Source organism: Carcharodon carcharias, chromosome 4, assembly GCF_017639515.1.
Source record: "Carcharodon carcharias isolate sCarCar2 chromosome 4, sCarCar2.pri, whole genome shotgun sequence".
In the NCBI taxonomy this organism is placed as follows: Eukaryota; Metazoa; Chordata; class Chondrichthyes; order Lamniformes; family Lamnidae; genus Carcharodon; species Carcharodon carcharias.
In genome coordinates this window covers 104085228-104112810 of record NC_054470.1, presented here as the reverse complement: position 1 = coordinate 104112810, position 27583 = coordinate 104085228, and the positions used below count along the sequence as shown (strand labels likewise).

The following is a 27583-nucleotide window of genomic DNA, read 5'->3' as shown; positions in this document are numbered from 1 at the left end:
CCCGCCCGCTCACGCCTGCTCCCGCTCCCACATAACCCCCCCATCGGGGGGGAAATGCTGCCCTATATGTAGTTTAAGTTGTGTCTGGGAAAGACTAGGCTGGATTTTCCTGAAGGCCTCTTGCATTTGTTTGTGTGCAGTACATGGACCACAGGTGGATACGGGTGCAATAAGATTTTCTTTATCACTTGCAGTGAAATTCCATTGAAAATACTTTTCCACTGAGGAAAGAAAATGGCTGATTTTACACCCCCACCTCCATATTTTGGGATTGGGGAGTGGGGCAGGGAGCAAGGCTTTGGAGTGGCTGGCAGCAGGTGGATCACACTGTGTCCTCACACTCCAACCGTTCCCCCGCCCAATCTTTTTCCCTTTTTATCTTCAGGCACTGAATGAGCACACATCTCAGAGAGGCAGGAGTCTGGTTCAAATGGTGGTATTGTATCTGTGGGTTTTACTCAGGCTCACCAGAAAAGTTGGTGGCAATGGTAAAGATACAGACCCAGGTAAGTAACTTTATTTTTTTTTAAACCTGCAATATTCCATATGGACCCAGGAGGAGCGTGTATTCCTCACATGCCCCATTTGATATTCTCTGTCCCAAGCTGCCCTGCCCCATCCCTTCAATTGCAGACTTGACACCCCAGCTCCTATTTCCCCCAATCTGTACTTACCTTAAGAGACTATTTCCATGTGTCCTCTACAATTGCCTGCACACCTCACACCCTGACATCATTTATAGAATGATAGAATAGTACAACACAGAAGGAGGCTCTTTGGTCCATCAAGTCTGTGCTGGCTTTTTTGAAGAGTACTCCAGTTAATCCCATTCCTTGGCTCTTATGCCTGCAATTTTCTCTCCTTCAAGTTTTTATCCAATTCCCTTTTCAAGGCTACTATTAAATCTGTTTCCACCAACCTATCAGACAGTGCATTCCAAAATCTGAACACTTGTTGCATGAATGTTTTCTCTCATATTGTGTCTAGTCTCTTGCCAATCACCTTAAATGTGTATTTTTTGGTTATCAATCCTTCAGCCATTGGGAATAGAGTTTCTTTATTTATTCCATCTTAAGCTTTTCTTGATTTCAAATATCTCTATCAAATTTCATATTGGGCTCCTATTGGCCTGAGTGCCCAAATTGCTCTTCAAGATAATACCATGGGATCTGAAAAGACACATTGATTTGATGTCTTGTTCAAAGCATGGTACCTCCTACATTGCAGCACTCCCTCAACACTACACTGGAGGGGTAGTCTGGAATTTATGCTCAAGTCTATGTAGTGAGTAGGACTTGAACCAAGAATCTTCTGAATCAGAGGCATTGGTGCTATCACTGAGCCACAACTGACACCAAAGGATGAGGCACAGATTGAAATGTGCATCTCATTTTCCAAATTAAGGTTAATGTTCCAGAAAGCAGGTCCAAATAATTGTGGCTTTTGTGGTGGACAAGTGCTGTAACTCTAGCAGAAGTCCAACAGGCAAAACTACTAGTAAGTGAATAGTCCAGTTCCTGGTCTTTCCTACCATGGATGTGGGGCCTTTACTAGCTGGAGCTTTCACTTACTCTTAACAAGACCTGTGAAAAGGGGTTTGGCGGGGGGGTAGTGTGGGGGGTGGGGGGGTGGGTGCATCGTTGTGGAATGGTGAATACTAGATTGGGGACTCATACCTTCACGTCCTGGTAGAACATGATGGGGATTTTGGGGGGGAAGTGGGGGCAGCTAAGCTGGGTGAAAGGAAGTAGAGTGCCTCAAAAAATGGGGCCCAGTCATGGAAAGCACTACCAGCACCAGATCAATAGTTGTGATTCAAAAAGGTGCTCACCACCACCTTCTGAAGGGCAATTAGGAATGAGCAGCTGGATGTTCACATCTGGGCAATGAATAAGAAAAAAAAACAAATGAGGGGCAATTAATTTTTCAGCCCCTGGTAAGGGGATCAAAGTGGGTAGGTATGAACATAGTCCTGGTGGGAGATCCAACATCCACCTGGAAAGATTGTTACATTTCACTGCAGCCTGCAGGCAGGTGCATGGACTGCAATTCTGATGCATGAGTAACCCTTCGTTTTAAAAAGCAAGACAAACTTGCATTTACATAGTGCTTTCCACGACCACCAGATGTCTCAAAACGTTTTACAGCCAATAATGTACTTTTGAAAGTATCGTAATGTAGGAAACACAGCAGCCAATTTTGTGCACAGCAATGTGATCGTAATCAGTGAATGTTTTTGTGGTGTTTATTGGGAGGTAAGTATTGACCGATACAACAGGGATAACTCCCCTATTCTTCTTTAAGAGATCTTTTACACCCACCTGAGAAGGTAGTTGCAGGGCCTTGTTTTCACCTCTAATCCAAAAAATGGTAGATCCGACAGTGCAGCACTCCCTCAGCACTGTACTGCAGTATCAGCCTTGTTTTTTGTGCTCAAGTCCTGTAATGGGATTTGGACCTGGAACCTTGTGAGATCAAGGCAAGTTTGTGACTAACTGAGCTATAATTATTAAAACCTTCTTAAAATTTTATTGAAACTGGTTGCTATACCCTTGGCCTATGACATATGATGGGGTCTGTGTAGGAAATGACGAGTGGGCATGTCCCGACCTTTATGAGGGTGTTAGACCTACTAATTCTCACCAATAGCAATAAAATCCAGAGTTACCTTTACTTAAGAGGAATATTTTGACCTTAAACATTGTTCATAAAATTTTCTTTTGGCCAATTGTTTTACATTAATATAAAGGCACCAACCTGAACTGTTAACATTTTTCTCTCTCCAGATGCTGACTAACCTGCTGCGCATCTCCAGGATCTTCTGCCAATGTTTTACATTTCCAAACTATTTTAATGTTAAAAAAAATAGTCCAAGATGCTTCACAAAGATGTTTGTCAAAAGATGCTGAGGCACAAGGAGATGTTAGATGGGGTGACTAAAAGCTGGGTTTTGAAAAGGGTAACTTAAAGGAGGAAAGGGAAGAGAGCGAAAAATTTACAAGTGGAACTCGAAAGAATTGGGTCAAATATAACAGAAACAGGAGGCAGAGGAACAGAGAGTATGGGGAGGGTACACTTTCCCAGTGGAAAGTGTGAAAGAGATAAGGAGCAACAAAACCATGGAGGAACATAAACAGAAGACCTGATAATTTCACATTGCGCCATTAAATCAATATAGGACAGCACAGATGGAGTCAATGGGTCTCTGGGAGTTGGTGCAGGATAGGATATGAGCACCAGAATATTGGATGAGTTGAAGTTTACTGAGGGTTGAAGATGGGAAGCTGACCAAGACAGCATAGGAACAGTCGAGTCTGGAGGTGGCAAATGCATGGAATGAGGGTTTGGGCAGATGATAAACTGAGTTAGGAGAGGAGGCAAGAAACGTTACATACATTGAGGTAGTCAGTCTTTGGGAGAGAGAGGATTCGGAGTTGGAAGCTGAGTTTGGATTTGAATAGGATACTGATGCTGTAAACATTCTGGTTCAGACAGTGGCTTTGGAGGGGAATGGAATCACTTGCTAAAGTCCAAAATTTGAGATGGGGCCAAAGATTTGATCTTCACAGTGAAAATATTTCAGCTCGTGCACTGTCCAACATTAGGAGCTGCTGTGCAAGTTCACTGTAGTTTGAAACAAAAATAGAAGCAAAAATTGAATAGAACCATATCATCTAAACCCCTCACTGTGTTACTGCATTATAAAACAATCCAACATCTGCTTTATCCTTTATGTAACCATTTACTGCTGGGTTGCTAATGAGTTATCACATCTTCTGCCTTCAGTGACAGAACAGATTTTATTCCAGCGTTCCCTATTTGAAGTTGTTCTGTTTACTAAGGATGTTGATGAGGCCTTGTATGGTATAAAACTAAATCTCAACATACAGTGAACCAGCAGAGAGTCCCATTTGTGAGCTACCTGCTTAGGCATTCGCAACAAGCCATTACACAAATACTTTGGAGACATTTTTAACCACTGACCGATCAAAACCATCTTTAATGTAGCAAGCTATCTTCCTGTAAATGTATGGGTTGCTCCATTGAAGGGAAAATCACATTCAGATGATTCTTTTCTCAAGGGCATTTGCCCCTGCATAGAAGCTTCTTTTGTCAAACAGCAATGGCAAAACAAAAATGCAGAGGCCTTTTTTTTTTAGCCTAGTCAATGGCCCGATTGAGTTTGTAAAAATATGAAACTCCAAAAAAGGAGTTAGGTTGAAGTTGGGATGGGTAAGCAGAGGATACAGTGGCCAGGGGCTGGCGATTAAAATCAAGGTTGTTCACTCAGTTTCTCCCTCCAAAGATTTGGCCCGACCTGACGTGCGTTTCCTGCATTTTCTGAACTTATTTCCGATTTTCAGCATCCGCAATATTTTACTTCTGTACTAAGGTAGGAAACCTGTGTATATTTATGATGTTTTAATTTAAAAAACAATGAATCTCAAATCAAGCAAAGTTGAAACTTTTGGACACTTCTGTAAGTCATGTACAAGTTGGAAGTTCAGTTTTCCTTCCTTGGACACTCCTTCTGTCATCGTCAATATTTCAAAGACATGCAAAGGAGTTCTCACAGCCAACATCAGGAAAAAAACAGGCTGTCTGGTTATCATTTCATTGCTGTTTGTGGGAGCTTGCTGTGTTTACACGGAGTGATTACTAGAGTGATTACACTTTACTTTATTGTTTCCAAAGCAATTTGTGACACCCTGAGGTCACCCTGAGATCATGCATTGTATGAATGCAAGTTCTATCTTTATCTTTTGATGTCACAGACCTCCCTAAATCCAATTGAAGCATTGTGTAATTTGTAAGATAGCCAGTACTCCAATATCTGGAATAATTCAGAACCGCCTGGCCACATTTCTTACAGGTTTGAAATCCTGTGAGATTATGTCCTCATTATTAATCCCCTATATGCGTAAAGGGTGGGAAAGGATTGGGGGGTGTAAACGAGTTAAACACGGGGGACACGTCTCTGACATCTCACACATGTACCCAGTGCTTTGTGTACGGCAGTGGATATCATGACACCTGATTGGTCTGCATGGAGAAGTAGGACACTTCATTCACATATTTAAATTGGACTCCTACAGTGCAATTGGGAACAAGATTTCAATTGATTGTTGATGCCCAAGTTTCCGAGGGGGTGGGAAGTCAGCAGCAAAAGGAAGTAGAAGCTGATGCCTCTTCAGCACTCCTGTGGGCCAGGAGCTGTGGGGCTGCTTTCCAAAGGTCTCTCAAAGAAGCCTTCATCCACCTACATTCTTATGTTGTTGGGTTGGAGTCATTTCAATAAATTCTCAAAGACTGCTGGCTGCAAAACATTCTAACTTTATTTAGCATATCTACAGTATTGAGAATGCCCTGCACTAGCTTGTCACCATGCTTATTCTCCTCGAGACCCAAATCACATGAGTCACTGTCACTTTCTTCCATGGCATCACAAACAGTTACAGTTAATCCTTAATGGGACTTAGTCTAACATACTCCATTATATTACATCTCCCCCAAGTCTCTGTTCGAACTTCAATGCTCTCTGACATTCCTGGAAACCCAATATTTCAGCCTCCTAGTAATTCTGAACATTTCAGTATTTTGTAGTCCCAAAGCTAATGTAATGTCTTTTTGCTCTCTTAGGTAAATGTTGCTTTTCTTTCTCTTTCCATGTTCTTTGCTTGTTCTCTCTCCTTTATGTTGTCTTACATTCATAAGTGTTCTGGTACCTTCATGAGTCTGCTGTACCTAGTTTTCCTCTCATTTGTACGGGGTTAGACATTATCATTCTGATGTCAGTCTTAATATGCTGTTGAACAGAATTTGAACTAGTAGATGGTTCACGATCACCTGCTTTGATGTCTTCTTTTATTTGCAATGATTGCAACTTCTCTGGTCTCTTTCACACTGTTCATGCAATCAAAGCTTTTCTGCTTCTTCTTTCTGTGTTCAGTTCCATCTGGACAAGGTAAGTTCTTGGGTGAGGTGATTTCTCCATTATTTCTCCATATCTCGATTCACCTCTGATTCAGACTTGTTCTCCCAGTTGAAGGTCTAATAGTGCTCTCATTCCGTAAAGAATATCATAGTGTTTCATTGGCTTAGCTTGCTAAGTTTCCTCTATATCTCGTAGTTTCTCTTTCACCTGTGGCATCAATGTATGCGGAAGGGCAAGACTCTGTGTCCGCAACCTTCTTCCCATTAAAGTTCATAACTCCATAGTGTTCCTTGGAGCTGGAAATTCTTTTATGGCTCTGGTCTTCAGTGGATCAACCTTTATTTCTGATGCACTCACTATAAGACCAAGAAACCTGATGGCTGGCTGTGAAAAATCACAGTTACTGTTGAGTGTCTATCTTTTCTCTTGTAGTCTTCTCAGCACTGCTCTCACTCTCATGTCATGCCCATGTGTCAACATGTCATCCATGTGGCAAACAACTTCGTGTAAGCCCTCTAAAAGATTTGACATTGTTCTTTGAAAGATCTCTGATGCTGGTATTATTCCAAAAGGTAATCTAAAGAATTAAAACAGAATCTTCGAAATGGCGTTATGAAGGGTGAGACTTCTAGTGGTATTTGTCAAAATCTGTAGATAGCATCTAACTCAGAGAATATTGAGCTCTCCCTTAATTTAGCTAAACTTTCATCAACTGATACCAGCTGATGGACTTACCTTTCCACAGTTTTATTGGGTTGTGTGAGATCAACACATATTCTTATGAAACTATTTGGCTTCAGAACCAGTACCATCCTGAATACCAACTCATTGACTCTTTTACAAGTGAAATGACTTACTATTGAGTCAATCTCTTTCTTTACCTTTGGAAGTAAAGGGTGTGGAACCTTTCTGGGTGTACACAAACATGTTGGTTTTGCTTCTGGGCTTAGTGTTATGTGATACACTGTTTTCAGCTTTCCTAAACCCGTAAACAACTTCAGGAATTCTGCTCTGAAATCTCCTGATTGACCTTCACCATTCTATATCTCTTCTGCTCTGTGAATCAGATTCAATTCCATATATGCCTTTCTACTTAAAAGCAAACAACTCTGATCTTGAATTATATACAGTAGTTCAGTAATTACTTTCTCTCTGTGCTTTAAAGTAAAACAGCTAACAAGTAGCTGTTGGTTCTCTCAGAATCATCAGCTCCATTCCTCCTGGTCTGTGAAGCTTTTGCAGGATGGTTGAAAAGCTCTCCTTTAGCATCTGGAAAAGCTGAAACTGCTGCTCCAGTATTTAGTTTAAAGTATGTCCTGTGACCTTTGACCTGGATCTCTGCGCTCCAATTTAATTCTAAATGTCACTTAATTCTTTAATCTCTCCTGAGAAGGGTATTTCAATGGTTTGTGACTCTTATACTTTATGGGCTCTGTTTCCTATTAAAACTTTCTCTTTCTGAATGTTCTGCCTATTTTTTTCTTCTGTGAAATACAGCCTGAAAATGCCCTATCTTTTTATACCAATGGCACTGTGCATCTTTGCCAGAAAAATTCCCATACCCATGTCTTTCTCTTCTGCACCAGCAATAGCTGGTCTAGGATGCTGCCATTGCTTCTTTTGCTGCACATGTCTCCTTCTCTCTATTTACCCTTTATTATGTCTGACAAATTCAAACATATGTGTTACTTTGGGTTTCAGGCTGTTTCCTGCTCCTCTGACTACTGATTAGCATTCCCTTCTGATCTCTACTTAATTGAATCGCCTTCACCAGGGTCAAGTCAATTATCTGGAAATTATCTGATAATGCACCATTCACTACTCCAACAACAATTCTATTGCAAATTAACTTCTCTTTCGGATTACCATACTCAGAGTCTTCTTCTAATCAGGCCAAGTCATTAATAAATGTATTGATACTTTCCCCATGTCTCTAGGTATGTTTATTGAACTTTGCATGTTCCATGATGGTGTTTTTGTGGAGATTGAAATACATCTCCAATGCATGAATAACCTCAGCATATGTGACTTTGCCCTTAGTGATCCCCAGGGTAACTCGGATGTCATCCACACAGTCACCCATCATGTACACAAGTGTACTACCTGCTCACAGTCTGGCTTCACTGAGAGACCCGATGTGGTGCAGAATCAAGCGAATCCCCTCTACCACTTTGGCCATGTTTCAACCTGATTCGCTCCTGCAACTGTCTCAAAGCATTCCAGCAGAGGTAGAGATCTACCTTTTTTTTTTACAACAGTTACCATATATTATTGTGTTGTTGGCTTGGAATAGTTTCAATAAATTCTCAAAGGCTTCTGGCTGCAAAATGCTAACTTTATTGTAACATGTTTACAGTTATAAGATTACCATACACTAGCTTCTGACCATGCTTACTCTCCTCAAGTCCTAGGTCACCTGAGCGTATAGCACTTCCTTGCATGATATCACACACTGTTACTGTTAACTCTTAATGGGACTTAGTCAAATATACTCCATTATACTACACCACCCAGCAGCTTACATCCTCACAAAAGCTGTGGACTACCTGCCCCGCCAAGTCGTCCTGCTCACAGCCTCTTCCCCCCTTCTGATTTCTGGGCCTCTCTGACCCTCTATTTGCCAGCATCTAGTGGTCTCGTGCTTCTCCTCCTTGATAGTCCATTCAACCCGCTCTCAGGCAGAAAATGGAACTAAGAAAAGTAAATAAGATCCTGCTGCTAAGATTGGCGGGAACTCTATGTCTACGGCCTTGCTGGGTTCTTAGGTCATTGTTGGCCTCCTGCAACCTGTAAAAACTAGGGCCTGTGTATCACTCAATGCTATCCCATAATACGAAGCTTCCCTGATGACCAAACAAACATATCCACTGAGCACAAGAGCCAATCAGATCATGAACTTTAGTCCTGGTCGGTGCTAGACAGGGTAATCAAAGAAAGGTTACAACTGCCCTCAGGACTTGAGCACGTGGATCAGAGTGAATTAGTTAGGAGGAAAAAAAGTCTGCCACTCTGTATTTGCTATGCAGTAGCCCCTAACTGAAGATCAACAGAGCTGATATTCTATACATATGTCCCAGCACTTGACCAAACAGACTTGCCCATTTGATTTTGCAAGGCAAGTTTTACACCCTATGTAATTATTTTCATATTCATCAATTGTGACAGAATTGTTTAAGCTAAAGATTCCTCAGCTAAATTTTAGGCCAGCAAATCCTTGTTGAACTGAACAGCTGCATTTAAAATTGAAACATACCTGTCTTTTGCCGACGAATCTTCAAAGAGTAAAAGGACAAAAAGAGAATGTGTTAAATATTCAGATGCTGTTCAGGAAATTCAGAACTCAGTTAAGTTTATACAAGTTAACCTGCTGTTCCATGCAGAATTTTTGAAAGTGAGGAAACTGGAGTCAAAGCAAAGAACATCCTCAGAACAATGAGAGAGGGAGTCGATCTGTCACCAGGAGGTTGGGTAACCTTGTTATGGGGTCATGGACGTGAGCCTAGGTGAGGTTTATGATCATCTACTGTGGGCTCCTTTGGCTTTTCTTCACAGGGCCACTTTGAACACTTGCAAGCATGAATCTTTTAGCTGTGCCACCCTTTATGCTGAATAATTTACATGAACCATGGGCTTGGATTCCTAAATACTCCCAGCATGAGTCAGTGAATGATGCACAGGCAACATTTTATATTACCCTACTATTGATTCACTATTGATTCCCCGGAGTGAATAATTTTAGCCATAACTGATGTCTCGTGATTGAAATCATCTGTACACACAAGTTCTAAATGAAGTTTTGATCCCTCAAAAAGTACTTATCCAGGTAATTGGAAACATGAGGAAAGAGACAAAATATCCAGGAACATACTGATGCATAATTTGAAGTTCATCAAATTAAAAAAAAAAACAACTTGGGAAAACGGTTGGATCATTAGCTCATGTTCACTGATGAGTATGGCTCCTGGTTAGAATAATTACTGGCTTAGCTGAGGTAATTGAATGTATGCAGAGCAGACAGAAGGTCAGTCATATTTCCCTCCAAGATTAAAATTAATAGCACACAATACTCTTGAATTTTCAATGTCTTCACATCTTCTTTGTGCATTTGTCACTGAAGCTAAGGACAAAGTAACCAACAGCATATTTGAAATTGAATCCCTTTTAAGACCCTTTCTCAGCCGATGGTCATAGCAAAATACAGAGGCTGTGCCCATTCACTAGGTCTCAAGTCTTGGTTGAAATGTGAAATTCAAGCAGAGGGTCTGCACAAAGATTATAAAACAGGGTTCTTTACTCCACTGGCTTTAAATCTTTTAAACACTAATGGAAAAACTTAATTAGAGGAATGTGCTATTTACAGTGGATATTCATGGCCGATGCTCCAGATCCACCGAGAGTTTACCTCGATTTAAATGCCGGTTCTTTATTTTTTCTCAAAATGCCCAAGTGAGAATTGTGGTCTCCCCTTGTTAAGCCTAGACTACATTCTACAGCTGTCATTGCGTAATATTTTCAGAATCAACCTCTAAGCAATTATAACTCTTGACCCAAAAAAAGGGACAATAAAATCACACTGTGTGATGTTGGAACCAATTATATAGATTCAGGAGTTCCAATGTGTTGTCAACACAACCTCCCTCATTGCTATGCAGGGAAAGAAAGTCTTGAATGAATCTTTGTAGGGTGACTAGTGAGCTCCTGGTAAATGTACTACAATGGTTAACTTCATAATGGACAGTTTGGAACATGGCAATTCTCTCCACGGTGATCAATCGTCCTGTGTTTTCAGGGAACTCTCCCGTAATTTGACTGATTGTCCCCCATCCCACAATTTTATTATTCCCGAGATGCCATTTGCACAGCGATCTGGGAGACTGCTCGGAGTCTCCCCTTGCCACTGCCTGTGGGTCTTTGTCATGTTCACTGTGTTGCTGCCCTCAGCCACAGTAGGAGCCCCAGGAGAAGCAGACAATACCATCACGAGCTTAACTTCTGATCTCCAATCAGCTAGGTAGCACAGTTCAGTTGCTGGAGCTCCTTCTGCTGAGTTCCCATGATCAGGTGACTCAGGTTACCTTGTCTTCCAGACACGAAAGGGATCTCCCTCTTCTTGGAGCCTCTCGAACTCGATGGTCTGCTTAGGTCATCTGCAGCTGTTCAGCTGCTGCACTGTCACTTCCTGATGCTCCTGCCACCATCAGAGGCTTCGGTTTGCCCTACTCATGGCCAAGGCTCCTTGACACTGTGACTCACCAGCCACAAACATCTGCTTCTACTCCTTACTGCTGCCTTGCTCTCCCCTCACTCTTCTAGGCTTCTGGCCTTCCAGCTTCTCCAGCCCACACTCTGGGCTCCAGACTCTGCCCCCACCCCCTTAAGCTTCAGGCTCCACCCCCAGCCTGCCGAGGGCATCTCTTCTCCTCGGAGCAGGGCCCACAGAGCCAACCGAGTTCCCTACCGAGCATCCTCCCAGGCCGACAGCATCCAGCCCTGCTCCACAGCTGGGAGTCTGGATGCTGAGGTCCCACTCGCCTGCCCCTGCCACGTTAGTTTTTAGCAGGCCTAACATGAAAAGAGACGAGAGGCCTGTGGTTTTTGGGAACACATTTGATTTTGAAAGCATCAGTATGGCCAGCTCTGAAGGGGCTCTTCAACCTCGTGACAGGGGGAGGATGAGGGGGAGGTGAGGGATGATTGGGAGAGTGGGGGAGGGGGTGATGGGACTGCTGGTGAGAGCACGTGGAGGGCGGTGCTTAATAATTATCCAATCGATTGAGGGATAATGTTCTATGCACACTCCCAGTCTTCCAATCCGAATTCTCCTGGGGCTCCTACTCCAAACTTGTAGCTGATGGCAGCAACACAGTTGAACATGACAAAGACCCACAAGCAGTGGCAAGGGGAGACTTCCAGCAGTCACCCAGATCGTAGAAATAGGGGAAAAATGGCATCCTGGGAATAAAAGAAGTGGGAGGGGGGAACCGTGGCCAAATTCTGGGACGATTCCCTAAAAATCAGGATGAATGGTCACCCTGAAGAGGATTGCCAAATTAAAACCTGTCTATTGTGATGTTAACCATTGTACTATGTTTGCCAGAAGCTCACTAGTCATCCCAGTAAGATTCGTTAAAGATTTACTTTCGCTGCATTGCAATGTACAGGGTCACATAGTATTGGCAGCATCTTGGAAATCCTGAATCTACACAATTGGGTTCAACATCACGCAGTGCGATTTCATTGTCCTTTTCCTTTGGCCAAGGTTCAATTGCTTTTAGGTCGATTATGAATATATTATGGAAAGACAGCTGTAGAATGTAGTCATGACTTAACAAGGGGAGAGCACAATTCTCACTTGAGTACGTTAAGAAAAAATACAACAAAAATACAACATTTCTATTGTGCTTCAGGTGTGGTAAATTATCCCAAAGCTTCACAGGAGATTTTTTAAACAAAATTTGATGCCAAGCCACATAAGGACAGGTATAACCAAAAGCTTGGTCAAAGAGGTAGGCTTTAAGGAGCAACTTGGAGGAGGAGAGAGAGGCAGAGAGGTTTAGGGAGGGAACTCTGGAGCCAACATAGTTGGAGGCACCACCATCAGTTGTGGGTGGGAGGAAATTGGGGATGCGCAAGAGGACAAAATTATCTTGCACAGTTACAATCTTTAGCATTAGCTATGTATTTCATTACAAATTAAGATATTCGTTAACTAATTAGAATGGAGAAAATGCAAGTACTTTGAGAATACAGCACATGCCTCAGAGATGGCCTTTGTATCTTGTCTGATATAAATCAGACTTGATTAGGCTCCCAGGGTATCCCCCAATGGGTCAATCAGGTCATCATGTAATTAGCTGAGGTGAACAGAGCATGAATATCCCATGTTTAATTCCCCATTCTGTGTTCAGGTTAAGTGAGATGACTGTAGGAGCTTTATAATTAGTCTCAGTTATGAAGTAGAAAAAACTGACTAAAGTGTCTGTTCCTATCCAACAATCCTTGATGACAGTACACCCTGGTTCCCCACTATCACAATTAAATAGCCAATCACTGCTCTTATGGTTCACACATCGAGTTGGGCAATTGACATTCACAGAATTGTATCATAGCCTGAGTGAACCCCTTTATGCGGGGCTGTGGGGTGGAGATAAAGATCGATGAGGAAATAAAGAATTATAAGTTAATCTTCGTAAAGAAAGCACGAGTTATTGCAGGTCTGTAATGGTATAGTGGAGTACTGCAGACAATAGCTCTGCTGGGTGAAATGTAAAACCTCTCAGGTGGATGTAAAAAATCCCATTGCACTATTTGAAGAGGAGCTGGAGAGATGTTTCCTGTGTGCTTTCAATACTTAACTGCAAACAACATCCCTAAAACAGATCATCTGGTCATGAACACAACGCTATTTGAGGGAGCTGGCTGTGTGCAAATTGGCTGCCACGTTTCCTGCAATACAACATTGAATATGACGAATGCAAACAATATTGCAAGCTGTAAACCAGGTTAAACCATTTCAATAATATAACACCAATGTTGGAGAACACATCAGTGTTCACTTACCTCCTACCTTTGCGTACCTTTCTTCTTGCAGAAGTCAAAAAGAGTCACTGTCGGTTCCAGAACTCATCTGGTTTCATCACACATACTAGCGACCTTTCAGCAGGGATCGCTTTCTATGTAACAGAAAAAAAATCTGTATAACTTTCACATATGGATGTTTTTACAAAAATACATTTGTTCTCCATAACCTTAAGATACCAGCAATATTACGTACACCTCGTAGTTGCTGTAAAGAGATTGAAAGCATGATTAATTGTGATGACTCAATGGAGCAGACAAGTTTCGTAAAGAAACAGTAAGACTTTATAACAAAGACATCTCGGACTGCCTGCACCTGGATCCGATCCTTTGTCCCAAAGCTCTACCCCATGATTGCGCTAAGAGCTCACTGGTCGAAGTCCCTGCAGTACATCACATGAGCAGTGATTGACGGGAGGGAGGGACAATGCATGCAGTTACCACATTAATGTAGTCCAGTTCACAGTGGCCATGTTTTTTACCCCAACATGGCCACTGTCAATTGTGACTGCAGAGTGAAGTCCATGGAACACCTGATGCACAAATGTTTAGAAGCATCAGGGAGTTAACTTTTCTTGATTCATATATAAATTAGTGGATGGAAGCCAAATGCTATGTTCATTTAACTCTTGCTCACTACTATAATTATACAGAAAGGCAACCTTAGACAAGAACTTGGACAGTATTATGGTCATTTCCAACACTTCAAAAGTATTTCATTGATTATAAAGGGCTTTGGAATGTCCTGGAGTTGTGAATGCAGTGATGTAAATCCAGGTCTTTCTTTTTATCTTTATCACCTTTGAGTAACTGCTTTCCTTCCACTATCAGGAGGATTCAGTTGATATTTGATCATATGCAGAAGTTAAGGTAGGTCACTTTGTGATTATCGTCAAGTCACAGTGAAATTAATTCCTAGTAAGCTGGGGAGTTGAGGTTTAGACAGGTCTGAATTAGGAGAAAGTCCATAAAATAACTTCTCCAGTCAGCCTTCCTTTCACAAATCTCAGTGGTAAAGCGTAGAGAGAACCCATTAAGCTGTGCTTTTTTAATGTTCACTGGAGAGTAAAGTCACAACCATTTGCTCTTTTGTGAACTTTAGAGGCTTGATTTTCAATCACCCACACACCTTGAGAACTGCACTCCCGGATGGTATGCCTGTGTCGCAGCGCCTCTGGGATGCACTGGAATTTTCAAAGTGGGATGTGGGGTGCCAAGAACTCTCTTGTTACTGGGCTGGGAAGGGCTAGAAGACAATGTTGAAATCACAAATTGGTGAGGCTGAACAATCTGGTGCACATTGATGCACAGCTGTTGGACATAATGCATGGAGCCATCAAGTCACATTAATGCTGAAGAAAACTTTTTGGTGAAAAGGGTTATTCAATCAGAGCAGGTAGGAAACCTTCTCTTTGGCTGTTTGGCCACTTCTTTGAGCCATGAGACTGCTGGCCCTCTGATCTCCTGCCACCTCTATTTTGCAAGACAGCAGCAAACCCAGTCTTGGCTTGTCATCTGCCTTTAAGGATTGCCCTCAGGAATCAGTTCTTGCCTCCTGGCAATGGTTGGTATCATTAATTGGGCACTGAGCTCACTTCTGGCCCAACTGGGTGATCTGTATTGAAGACAGCTACAGAGGCAGGGTATGGAGTCAGGACACGAAAGTGATCCAGGAGTCGGGCTCCTGACCCTGGATTGAAAATCCAGCCCCAGAAGTTTGCAAATGGATTTCTCCTGTCTCCTCTGGCAGCGTTCATGCTGCGAGCTAAGTGGGAGCATCATTTTCAGTCATGTCATGTATTATATCTTTGGGTTGTGTCCATTTGTTAGAGGTTAATAACTTATTTCTTGTTTGAGTGGCACCGCCCTTCAGAGAGATGAAAGAAAGTCCTGGAGGGAGGGCTAGGGGTCATTTACAACTTGGCTAGCTGAGCAGATCTCCCATTGGAGAACCTGACCAATTTTCATTCCAGTGAATTCAATGGAATGGAAATCAGGCAAGTTGTTCAACAGGCAGATGATCCAGTCCAGGTAATGGCCCAGGTGGTAAAGTTGTGGATGAACAGTGTGGTGATTCCTTTGATGATGCTGAAGGTACCTAAGAACATGGCTGGCTCAGATCTATTGAATATCTGGGAGGAGCTCTGAACAGGCATTAGACCTCTTACATACATTAATGAGGAGCAAGTAATTCAACAACAACACTCCAGAATCTCAACATCATTCAGGCCAAAGCAGCCCACTTGATCGTCATCCCATCCACCACCTTAAATATTCATTTCCTCCACCACTGGCACACTGTGGCTTCTTGCATAATACAAGGTGTAGCTACAATAGTACAATACTGTAGCAACTTGTCAAAACTTCTGCAACAGCACCTCCTAAACCCACGACTTCTGCCTCCTAGAAGGTCAAGAGCAGCAGATGCATAGGAACACTGTCATCTGAGCATTGTTGGGTAGATGAGAGGAGCCATCAGTGAGGTGTCGAATAGATAGACCTTGTCATGCAGCTGGCACGTTATGGTGTGATACGATGGCTGGAAGATTATTGGAACAGGTGACTGGTGCAGAATGAACACATCCTGGCAGCTGCTAAGATTATGGGGCATTCATCAGCTCAGTTTCACACCAACTGCATATTCAGCGAGTGGTAAGCTTTGTGTTTTCAGCAGAAGTCAGCACTGAGATGCAGGGCCCATGGAGCCACGTGTGTGCAGTCGATGACACTCTTGCAAAATGAGGAAGACCATTATCCTGGCAAAGCCACGTGCATGCTCCTCCTGCCTCTCTCTGCTCAGAGGGGCCAATGAAGTCCCCTCTCATGGCACACAGAACCTATGTCACTTTTCTAATGCAGCGATGGTCAGTGAGCTGGGAGGTGTTAGCGACACCATCGGTTCAAACCTGGAAGAATCCGGTCACAAAGAAACTGAGGCCCATGGTCACCTTCACAGTCAGTGATAGTGTTGTCCTCAACCTGCTCTGAGGCTGTAGGTCTGGTTTCAAGAGGTGGCATAGTTCTGTATGACCATCTCCTTCATGAATCAGAGATGCTGAGACCCTGTTTCTGGCTTAGCTGGGAGTAGGAGAAGTGCTCTCGGCAAACCCTAGGGGGGGTAGAGCCTCCCTCTGAGGGCCTTTCTACCCTTCTGTCAGCAGCTTGAAATCTTATTTGCTGCTTCCGCACCATTTCCTTTTCGTGCTGTCATCATGGGGGCTACTACTATATAGCCTGCATGGCGTCCCCAAAACCCTTGCAATCACAAAGATCACTTTCTCCCTGCAGATTTTGCCAATCGTTAACAATTCCTTGGAACACCCTGCACTTCCACACACTCAAACAGAGCCAGCAGAAAGCGAACAGCCACGAACCTGGAAGTTGCTGATGATCCCTCTAAATAACATTGGCGGTGGAACTTTTGTGCTGGTGAACACTGTTCAGTTGTGCATAATTAAGAGGGAGCATTAGTGAGAGCAGTGAGGTCAAAAATGCAGGTCTGGCATCAAAACTGCATTAAACGTGAATTGACATCATGGCCTGCCTACTCTGCACACTTCTGGTACTGAACAAATGTCTTCCCCAAGATGGCATTTGGTACAGGCCACACCAGAAGTGAGTGGAAGTGTTTTTTTAATTTATTCTTTCATGGGATTTTGGCATCACTGGCAAGGCCAACATTCGTTACCCATGTCTTATTATCCTAATGGCTTGCTATGCTATTTCAGAGGACAGTTAAGAGTTATATTACTATGGGTTTGGAGCCACATGTAGGCCAGACCAGGTAAGGTTGCCAAATTTCCTTCCCTAAAGGGCATTAGTGAACCAACTGGGTTTTTAATGACAATCAACAATGGTTTCATGGTCACTATTATGTGAGGACTCACTTCTTTTGATACTAAAACAGTACCCGCAGAGCCAAAGACACTAGCACTATGGATCCAAATTTTCCTACCTTGGATGTTGGCGTATAAGTTGAAATTTGATACCTCAAAAAATCCATCAAGGCCTTGGGTGGGTGGGTGGGTAGACTTGAACTTAAATGCTGAGAATAATAGTGAAATGCCAGCATGGATGTTCACCATTTTTAAATGTCACCTGCTTCTGGTGCAAAGAGTGGAGGTGTCATAAACTCCCATTGACCTTGCAACATAGCCTGTGTTGTCTGCTTGATCTATTGCGCCCAGTTATAAGGTACCAGTAAGTAAAACATGCATTTGTGAGGAGAAAAATTGAAGGTCATTGTTAATGCAAGTCCCGCATGTTGTGGCTGAAAATGAGGGCCCACTTATACATCGAGTGTAAGCAAAAACATGATATTGGGGGTCGTAATAATGGGGTCCCCTGATGCGCTGGATTGACTTATACTCCGCGGTTTACATTATGTTTCTAAACTCTCACTAACTCATTTTCACCTAGCACCTTTGTACTCATTGATCTATATTGGCTGGTGGTATGGCAACACCTCAATTTTAAAATTTTCATCCATATTTGGAAGTTCCTCCATGTCATATGCCCTCTCTATGACTGAAACCTCCTCCATCCCTACACCATCTGAGATCTCCATGCTCCCCAATTCTAGCCATCGGCTTTTATTGAATTAGTATTGCTGGACATATGCATCAGCTCTAAGCTCTGAAATTCCCTCTCTAAACCTCTCTGCCTCTCTACCCCCCTCTCATTTCCTTAAGAGTTTTGCCAAGATTTTGGGCACCTGACCTTAATCCTTCTTATGTGGCTCAACATCAAATTCTGTTTGATGATGCCCTGTAAAGTGCCATGAGAGTTCAACAACATTAAAAGTGCTATATCAATACAAGTTGCTGCATTGAGCATTCATTATCAATGTATTTCAGGTAATGACTGGGAAGCTGTTAATCACCAACAAATATTTTTGAGGCTAATACAGCACAACCATCAGTAAAGGATATTTGGCTGCACTGAAAATTTGTGTTCTTGTGCTAGAGTGGAAGATAGCTACATGTCTAGATCTTTAAGTGTAGCATTGGCCCAATGGCATCATAAAAAGTGGCACCAGAGGCAGAAAAGAGTGGCGCCATTTTCTCGTAAAGATATATTCCAGGCTTTCAAAAAAGCCCACATTGTATAAATTGACCTTAAAAATTTGGATAATGTGCTGCAAGGTGGCCGCTGGAGGCCAGGTGACTTTTTGTGATTCCTGCACAGGCAAAGAGTTATCTCAGGTCTCTGGAATGTTTTTAAAATGTTAGTGCCCATGGGTGCAGATCCTCCAAAGAAAAGACAGGCAAAGGGTGAAACTATTGTGGAATTTACAGGCCCATTGTCTCGGTATGAACAGGAGCTCAAAATCAATACACTTCCAGGTTTAATGGCTCCAAACTTGACACTTAAGAGAGATGCAGATAAACCAGTTTATCACAAGCAGGAGTGAACAACCATTATTGACTCCCCCATTGTGTAGCAATGGCTTCTGATTTTGAATTGTTTGCATGGACAATGGAAGTATTAATCATGTGGTTACATGACTAAAACTGACATCAGATGAAAAATCTTATTATTCCAAGATGCAGGCAGGGACAAGGCAGTCTGGAAACCAACAGGATACAAGAGGGAGCATTCTTCCAGGAGAAAGCACAGAACCCTGCCTGAGCAATTAGTCAACCCAAGCAGAGAGAGAGAGAGAGAGAGTGGGGGGCTAACTTGGCTGCAGCTTCAAAGATTCACCTCTACAGAAGCTTGACCACGACTTCACCTGCAAACCCAAAGGCTTCTAACTTCCATCCATCCAAGACACCATGAGAGAGAACTAATCCATGCACATTAAAGAATTGAAATTTGAACCGTGATTTACTGCTTGTATTTCTGCTAATAACCTAAATGCAAGCTTTGTTTCTAGAATCCCTCTTTACATGTGTATGTGTGTGTGTATGTGTATGTGGTTGTGTGCATGCATGTGCAGAGTGAATGTGTTTCATTGCGTTTATATTTTGGGGCGTTGTATGAATAAACATCATTTCTTCTGATTCAAAATTACTTGAAAACCTGCTCTGTGTTTATTACTGAAACTCACAATGCTCAAAAGGTTTAAAGCACTTCTTCTAAATATACATCTTGTTGCAGTTGACCGAGGGGTGAGGAGGAAGTTATCTCACTCTCTCCTAGTCCATGACAGTGGGTTGAGAATCTTAGCATGCCTCTGTGGGTTATTTAGGCATTGCAGTTCCTTGTCTGTATGTACCTTCTGCAGCCACAGTGGAATGAAAATAAAACATCGAACTTTGTGCCAGATGCTAAGGCCTCATCCTCTATATTTATATAAAATATATAGATATCCTCCTGGCTAATTTCTAAGATGTTAAAAACTGGACAAAGACTTTAAAAAGTCTGAATCTATGTCTGTCTGTGACCCTGAACAGAAAGAACTTTCTGGAAGTATCAGAAAAGCTGGCACCTCATTATCTCTGAAGAGACATTAATGACCCTCTAGGCTGCAGAGACCAAATTCAAATGGAATTATACAAAGGCCATCTACATCTCATAAGCCAGGGCTGGCCACCGGAGTCTACTAGTCTGCTGGGAGAATGGACCCTGCAACATCCTTTCAATTTCTTAATGCTTGGAACATTACTAATCTCAAGAACCCAGACAAAGGAATATACACCCTTTGTCAAAGCCAAAGTGGAGAGGTGGGAATCATGTGTCATGATCCCCTAGCTGGGAGAACCAGTTATACTGTATTGCTGTACCGCAAAGCTCAGTCTGCCATCTTCCATCTACCAAACAGCAGTACAGAAAAGTGCTCTGTCCAGGTTTTAATGCCTGGCCCCACCTACACACTTTCCACTGGAACTTCTGAACTTCTACACCATCACCTACAAGATTAAATAACCCCTGTGTGCCTATCTCATCATGAAAGTCATCTCCACTAGAAAAGGGAATTATCCAACATCAATTTTTAACCTGCCGACCTCTGTGAAGGAATACACCATTCAATTTTGATTCTGTACTCACGTAAAACAATATTTTTTTACTCTGTGGTTTTTGCCCTGTAAATATTTTTCTCTTTATCCCTCTCTTTTATTGTATGAGTGAAAGGGAAGGCCCATTGCTACCCTCCTCCCATTTTTGAGTGTGTGCAAATAAACTAACCCCCTGAGCTTACTCTATCTTGAGTCTACTGTAGGGTTGTTAATAGAAATTGGATCACACCAAAAACGAGGGATTGGGAAATGTGACACTGCTTACAAAGGGGGAAAATCAAAATCAAAACACCCTTCTGTTTATAGACAAGTGATGAAAGGAGAACTCAGGGTTGTTTAAATTAAACCCCTTTTTGTAGCGTATGGCTTCAAAACAAGTTCGCGTGCACAGTTGATTTTTTTTCCCGTTTCTATGGCACTAGAAAAGGATTGTTTTCCATGGCACTGGGATTCTGAGATGTTGTGATGTACCTTTAAGGTAGTGCAGCATGACTTCACGAGAAAGGAAGTGTGTCAAGTGATCCAGTTTTAGTTTTATCTTTGCTTTTAAGCAGAGCATACACTCTCAAAAGGTTTCAAGGAACAAAATGAACATTCTGAAAGAATCAGTAAAGCTGACATCTCATTATCTCTGAAGAGGTGTTAATGACCCAATAGCCAAAATTCAAATGGAATTATACAAAGGCCATCTACATTTCAGAAGCCAGGGCTGGCCATCGGAGTCTACTAGTCTGCTGGGAGAAAGGACCTGCAAACTCCTTTCAAATTCTTAATGCTTGGAACATTAACAATCTCAAGAACCCAGACAAAGGAATATACACCCCTTGTCAAAGCCAAAGTGGAGAGCTGGGTGTCATGTGACATAACCCTCATACTGATGTGTCTTCAAGCTTTACAGCCATGTATAATTGGTCACATGTGCCTAGCCTTAATAAATAAACCCATAACGTGTTTACACAATCCCTTGCCTTTATATCATTCTAAATGTGTGATATGAGGCACCACTTCATAAACAGTTGTATCATTTCAGTCCTTTATTATTACATCTGGCACCATTTAAGAACTGTGTAAGGACAGATGTTCCCTCCAGATTTTCACTTGATGAAGAGTATTCTGCCCTGAAATGTCAAAGAAATCAACCTCCAACCTGTCACTCTTGCACAGTGATTAAATTGTTCATACCCAGACAATGGGGTTTTAAATTCTTCAAACAGTTTGGCATTTTGAATATCTTTTCTAGGGAGGGTCTTCACCCATGTTCATTTACATTTTAAGAACTTTCTGGAAACCTGAATTAACTCTTCATCTGTGCAGAAATCACAAAAGTTTGTGCCTTTTACAGAAATGTTTTAATAAAGGAATGAGAGAAGGCACAGGGCATGAAGGCTGGATCCTGCACTCTCTCTGTTGTTGCACTCCCCCATCGCTTTGGTTATGTATTTAACCTTGTAGCTTACAAGTGGACAGGAGGTGATAATCTCAGAACATTAAGCATCACTGAATATTACAATTCCTGTTTGTGATCCTTCTGGAACAACGCTTTGATGTCAATTCAAATTATTTTTTCGATTTATTCATGGTTCGTAAGCATCAAGACCAGCATTTATTGTCTCTCCCCAGTTGCCTTGAAAATCTGCCTAGTACCCCTGCAGTCTGTGTTGGTAGGGTGCAACATCAACAGTGTACAGCATCAAAACGTTACACGCAGTTGCCTTCCAACCAGCAGTTTTAAAGCATAAAACACGGTAACATGAATTAACCAAGAAACATTTCAACATTTGAGAATGTGTAATTATTCAGAAGACAACTCCCTTTAGTACAAAGAAGAATGGGCTGTTTGCTAGCTAGATTCTTATTATGCCACTAAATATGTTTCCTAACAATTAACACTTTACTTTTGATGCATTTGCAGAAGCAAAGTATGAATCCTATGGGCTGATGTTCAGTTGCTCACTGAATATAGTTTATTTAACACATTCAGAACCATTGCTGGAACTTGAAGTTTCCTCCATATGTTGTTATATTGTTTCTGAACTCTGTAATCTAAGCATCTCTTCTGTTATTTCCTGCTTGAAGATTGGAAATCATACTTTTACAAAAAAAACCTGTATTTATATAGCCATGACCTCAAGGCATTGCAAATCACGTCACAACAAATTAAGCAATTATCTTGTGAAATGAAGGGTGAAAACCTTTGTAGAGGCGAAGAGGGCGGGGGTGGTTGCCAGTTGGAGCACCAAGATCAGAGTGACCAGCCATTCTGGGTCTTACAGGGCCGTCCTGAATTTGAAGTGGGTGCCCTCGTCTTGGGTTGTGGTCGGCAAAATAGCCTTTGTACCGTATTTCAGATTTTTCCAGCAGAAGCGTGCTTTGCTACCAATGTCCTGCTCCCACAGCCCTGACTGCTCACACCCCAATTCCCACATGCTCATCATCTTCCCCAACCGCTGCTCCCACAGTTCCAACAGCAACTGCAAACCAGCCCGCCAACTCTCGTATGCTGGCCAGCAACAACAACCCCCACCACCTACCCCTGACTCCCACAGTCTGGACAGCCTTCCCTCCTGCTGTCACAATTTAACCAGCATCCCTACCCACCCCCTCATAGGGCCATACAGTCCCCTGTGCCAAAGTGTCCCTTATTTTTCCTAATGGTTTCTCCCCCCTAGAGTCGGTTACCCCCAGCGAGATCCCCACATTATCTCATTTTTGGAAGGCCCACTGTTTCCTGTCCCGTTCAGACACTTAACAGGCCAGTAGTGGACTTTTCCTGGGGATCAAGTACCGTGGGGCCTGAAGACCCACCCACCAAAAGTTGTCAGTCAACCAAAGGCTGGCAGCTCTTCTGTACTCAGCAGTGCCACCGGGGAGGGAGAAGCTGTTGCCAAAATGATACCCATGTGTGTCGTTGGATTGCGGAGAGTCCCATGCACAGATAAGTGATAGTGGCAGTTGGGGATAAACAGGTGAGTGGTGGTGGGGGAGGAGGGAACAGGTGAGTGATGGTGGGGGGAGAATAGATGAGTGATGGTGGGAAGGGTAAATAGGCGAATGATGGTGGGGGGGTAAATAGGTGAATGATGGTGGGAGGAATAAACTGGTGAATGATGGTGGGAGGGGTAAACAGGTGAATGATGGTGGGAGGGGAGGAAAAGGTGAGTGACAGTGGGAGAGGGTCATGGGTTGGGGGGATTAGGGTCAGCAGCAAGGACAAGGGGTGCCTCACAGTAAGCCCTTCCTTCCCAATGCTGAGTGCCTCGATCAAGCACTGAGTGCCTGACAATGGAGGACTCTCCCCTGGAAGCCCACAAGCAAACACACCAGAGTTTACTCTTGAACTCCCTGGATGGCAAGTCCCATGCCCACCACTGGGTTAATACCATGGCAGTGGGATAAGGCCCTTAAGTGGGCATTAATTGCCCACTTCAGGGCCTACATTGACAGCGGTGGGGGAGGGGGGAGCAGGGTGGGTGAAGGTTGTCCAAGGGTCCTGCCACAGACTTAATCAGGCTGCAGGTGGAAAGGTGTTGGCACCCATACCATCACTCACCCACCCAATTGAGGGCCCCCTGCCACCAAACCCACCACAAGGGAGGGTACAGATTCTGTCCTTAGTCATTGTTGTATAAACGGCATGTGGCAACCAATTTACACACAGCAAAGTACGCAAATAATAATGAGGTTATGGCAAGGTAGTTTGTTCTAATGCTGTTGGTGGATGAATAAATATTAGCTGGGACATGGGAGATAATTCCCCATTCTTCTTTGGAATAAAGTGGTGACTGGAATTTTTACAACCAGCTGAGAGAGCAGACAGGCACTTGGTTTAACGGCTCATCCAAAAGACATTAGCGCTGACAGTGCAGCACTCCCTCTCTGAAGCAGTGGGGCGTCAACCAGGATTATGAGATCAGGTCGCTAGAGTGGGACCTGAACACATAACCTTTTGATGCAAGAGTCTGGTGCCAACTGAACTGGCATGCTATTCCACGCAGATCATATATCCTGTCATGCAAATTGTGTCTGTCGTCATTTGGATTCACATCAGCAATATTACTTTTCTCCACTGCCTTATAATTTCATCAATGATGCAATCAGCTTCACTCTGGAGAGAATTAGTGATGCTCAAGATAACTTTAGTGCAAATGATTATTATCTTTGAAATCTCCTCTCTACAATGCTACACATCTTAATATATCTGAATTGCAGATGCAATAAGTACAGCACAACAGGGAGGAAAATCATGTTCCTTGGTCTATAATAAAGGCCTTTATTCAATTTCGTTATGTAACATCTTAAGGCTTTAATTGCGATTTACAGCTGACGTAAAATTATCTCTTAACATTGAGGAAATTAAATGTGACTTGCAGTGTTCCACCAGGATCTGTACTGGGGTTTCAACTATTCACTGTATTTATTAATGACAGAGGTAATGAGATAGAGAGTCACGTATCCAAATTTGCTGATGACACAGATAGGCAGGCTTGTAAGCAATGCAGATGGAAGCATAACATTACAAAGAGCTCTGAATAGATTAAATAATTGGGCAAAACCATGGCAAATGGACTTCAACATAGACAACTGTGAAGTCATCTATTTCTGACCTAAACAGCATAGATCAGAGTACTTTCTCAATGATGGAAAGCTAGAAACAGGAGAAGTCCAAAGAGGCTCGGGGGCTCCCTCTAAGTGGATCATTAAACTATCATGAACAAGTACAGAAAATAATGAAAAAAAGACTAATAGAATGCTGTCCTTTATTTCTAGAGGGCTAGAATACAGCAGGATATTTTGTCTAAAAGGCTTACTTCTGATCCTATGATCATAATTTCATCATAATATTCAACAAGTGGGTAATTCCAGTTTTTCTGTACTCATTAGCATCCCCAAATTTAAGATGCTCCTTAAAACATACCTCCTTGAATAACATTTTGACCACCTGTCCCGATATTCCTAATGTAGCTGGAGCCAAATTTGTCTAAAAAAACATTCTGTGATGCTTTTCTATACTAAAGACACCATATGAATGCAATTTGTTGCTTTATTGTGCACAATGAAGATAAACTTAAACTTTGCGACAGTTGTGATGATATTTGCTTAATGGGGTCCAATGTGGTGAAGCAGACATTTTTGAAATATACTTGCATTGCTCACCAGGGTGTGTTTATCTGTGTGAAATGTCTAAATGTCTGCGTGTATTCTTATGATGAGTACCGCTGAAGTGTTCTATTAAAGCCTGGAAGCAAGAACACAACCAAGCAACACAAAAATAGTCATTGAAACTCAGGATTGCTCTTTATTCCAGGAGGAAACTAAGGCCTAATTCTTTGTCCCACTCCAAAAAAAAACCAAACACCGCTGATGAACAAGAGAAAGCCATGAGCTCTCTGAAGCAAAAAAAAATCATGCAGAAGTGTAATATAACTAGATTTCCAAAAGGCCTTTGATAAGGATAATAGGTAATAGACTGATGAGTCAGGTAATAACGAGAATGGAAATGAGCTGACTTCCAAGACAAAGAAACAAAGGTTGGGGTAAAGGGTAGCTATTCAGAATGGCAGAATGTGGGATGTAGGGTCTCAAAAGAATCACTGCTGGAATCACTACTGCTCACAATTAATATCACCAACTTAGAATTTGGAATCAGAACACAATTTCTAAGCTTGTGGCAGACATCAAATTGGAAAAGATAGTCAACACAAAGACAGACTTCAACAAGAAGATATTAATAGACTTGCAAATTTCAATATAGATAATATCATATCTATTATATATGATAGATATGATATTATCTATATTGAAATTTGCAAGTAAATTCTGCCCTTGGGAGTGTTGTGTGTGACCCTGGTCACTGGTTATAAAAGGGATATTGAGGCATTGGAGAGGATGCAAAAAGATTTACAAGGATGATACGAGAACCACAAGGTTATTCCTACTGGGAAAGAAAATCAAATAGATAGATATCATATCATCTGTATAGATAAATGTGAGTTATTACATTTTGGTAAGAAAAATAAAGAGGTCACAACTAACTTAGAAAATAAGAATCAAAACTGGGTAGAGGAGCAAAGGGTTCAGGAAGCAGAACTACATGAATCATTGAAGGTAGTAACACAGGCTTAATAAGGCCATTACAAAAATAGACCAAGCGCCAGGAGAGATAGAATTGAAAAGTGGAGAAATTATGCTACACCTGTATAGAACCTTGGCTAGACTTGAGGTAGAAATTTTAGGTCAGCAGGTGGGTGCAATCGGCAGGTCCAGGATCGGGCGGGAAACGGACTGCCGACAGCGAAGACCCCCCAACCGCAATTTCACGCTGGCTGGACAATTAATGGTCAGCCAGTGTGAAGCACTCGCTGAGAAGCTCAGAACTGCCGGGGTGGGGGCAGGAGAAGGGGGGGTGCTGATGTCAGCACGAGTGCAGGCAAGCAGAGAGCTGCCTCAGGGAGCTGAGGGCTTGAAAAACATTAAATAAAGTTTCTTACATCAGGAAAAAAATGTCCAAGCACCACAACCAGTCACCTGAACATATACATGATAAAAAATGCTGTCTATAGATTTTTCTTTTTCTTTCATTTAATAACAGAAACCTCATCCAGCCCTCGGATGAGTTTTCATGAAAAATGCAAAATCCACCTGGCAAATTCGCCCATCTGTCAACTGTAAGGTTGGAGAGACCACAAAAATTCGGAGACAATTGCACCTCTAATAACCTTAATTGGCCTCTTAATTGTTGGCGGGCGCACTTCCGACTTTTACGCATACCAACAAGCCGAAATATAGTGCGAGCGCGGGATGATATCTGGACACTTGCCCCGACGTTATCTTATGCGATTTCGCATCCAATCGAGTTGGGCGCATGCCCGCCCGATCAGCGTAAAATTCTGCCCTTGGGTGTGTTGTGTGTGACCCTGGTCACTATGTTATAAAAGGGATATTGAGGCATTAGAGAGGATGCAAAAAGATTTACAAGGATGATACCAGAACCACAAGGTTATTCCTACTGGGAAAGAAAATCAAATAGGTAAATCAAAAGAAACTTCATTATCCAGAGAGTGGTAAGAATATGGAACCTACTACCACAGGGAAATGGTATAAATTCATT

At 42.4% G+C, this 27583-nt stretch overlaps 1 long non-coding RNA gene across 1 annotated transcript in view; it reads right to left on the bottom strand.

Annotated features, from left to right (window-relative positions):
- Positions 1-13544: 13544 nt before the first annotated feature.
- LOC121276886 overlaps positions 13545-27583 on the bottom strand; it is a 110419-nt gene continuing 96380 nt past the window's right edge. The window contains exon 3 of the long non-coding RNA XR_005942746.1: positions 13545-13608. This is a non-coding gene — a long non-coding RNA (uncharacterized LOC121276886). The remainder of the gene's footprint in view (positions 13609-27583) is intronic.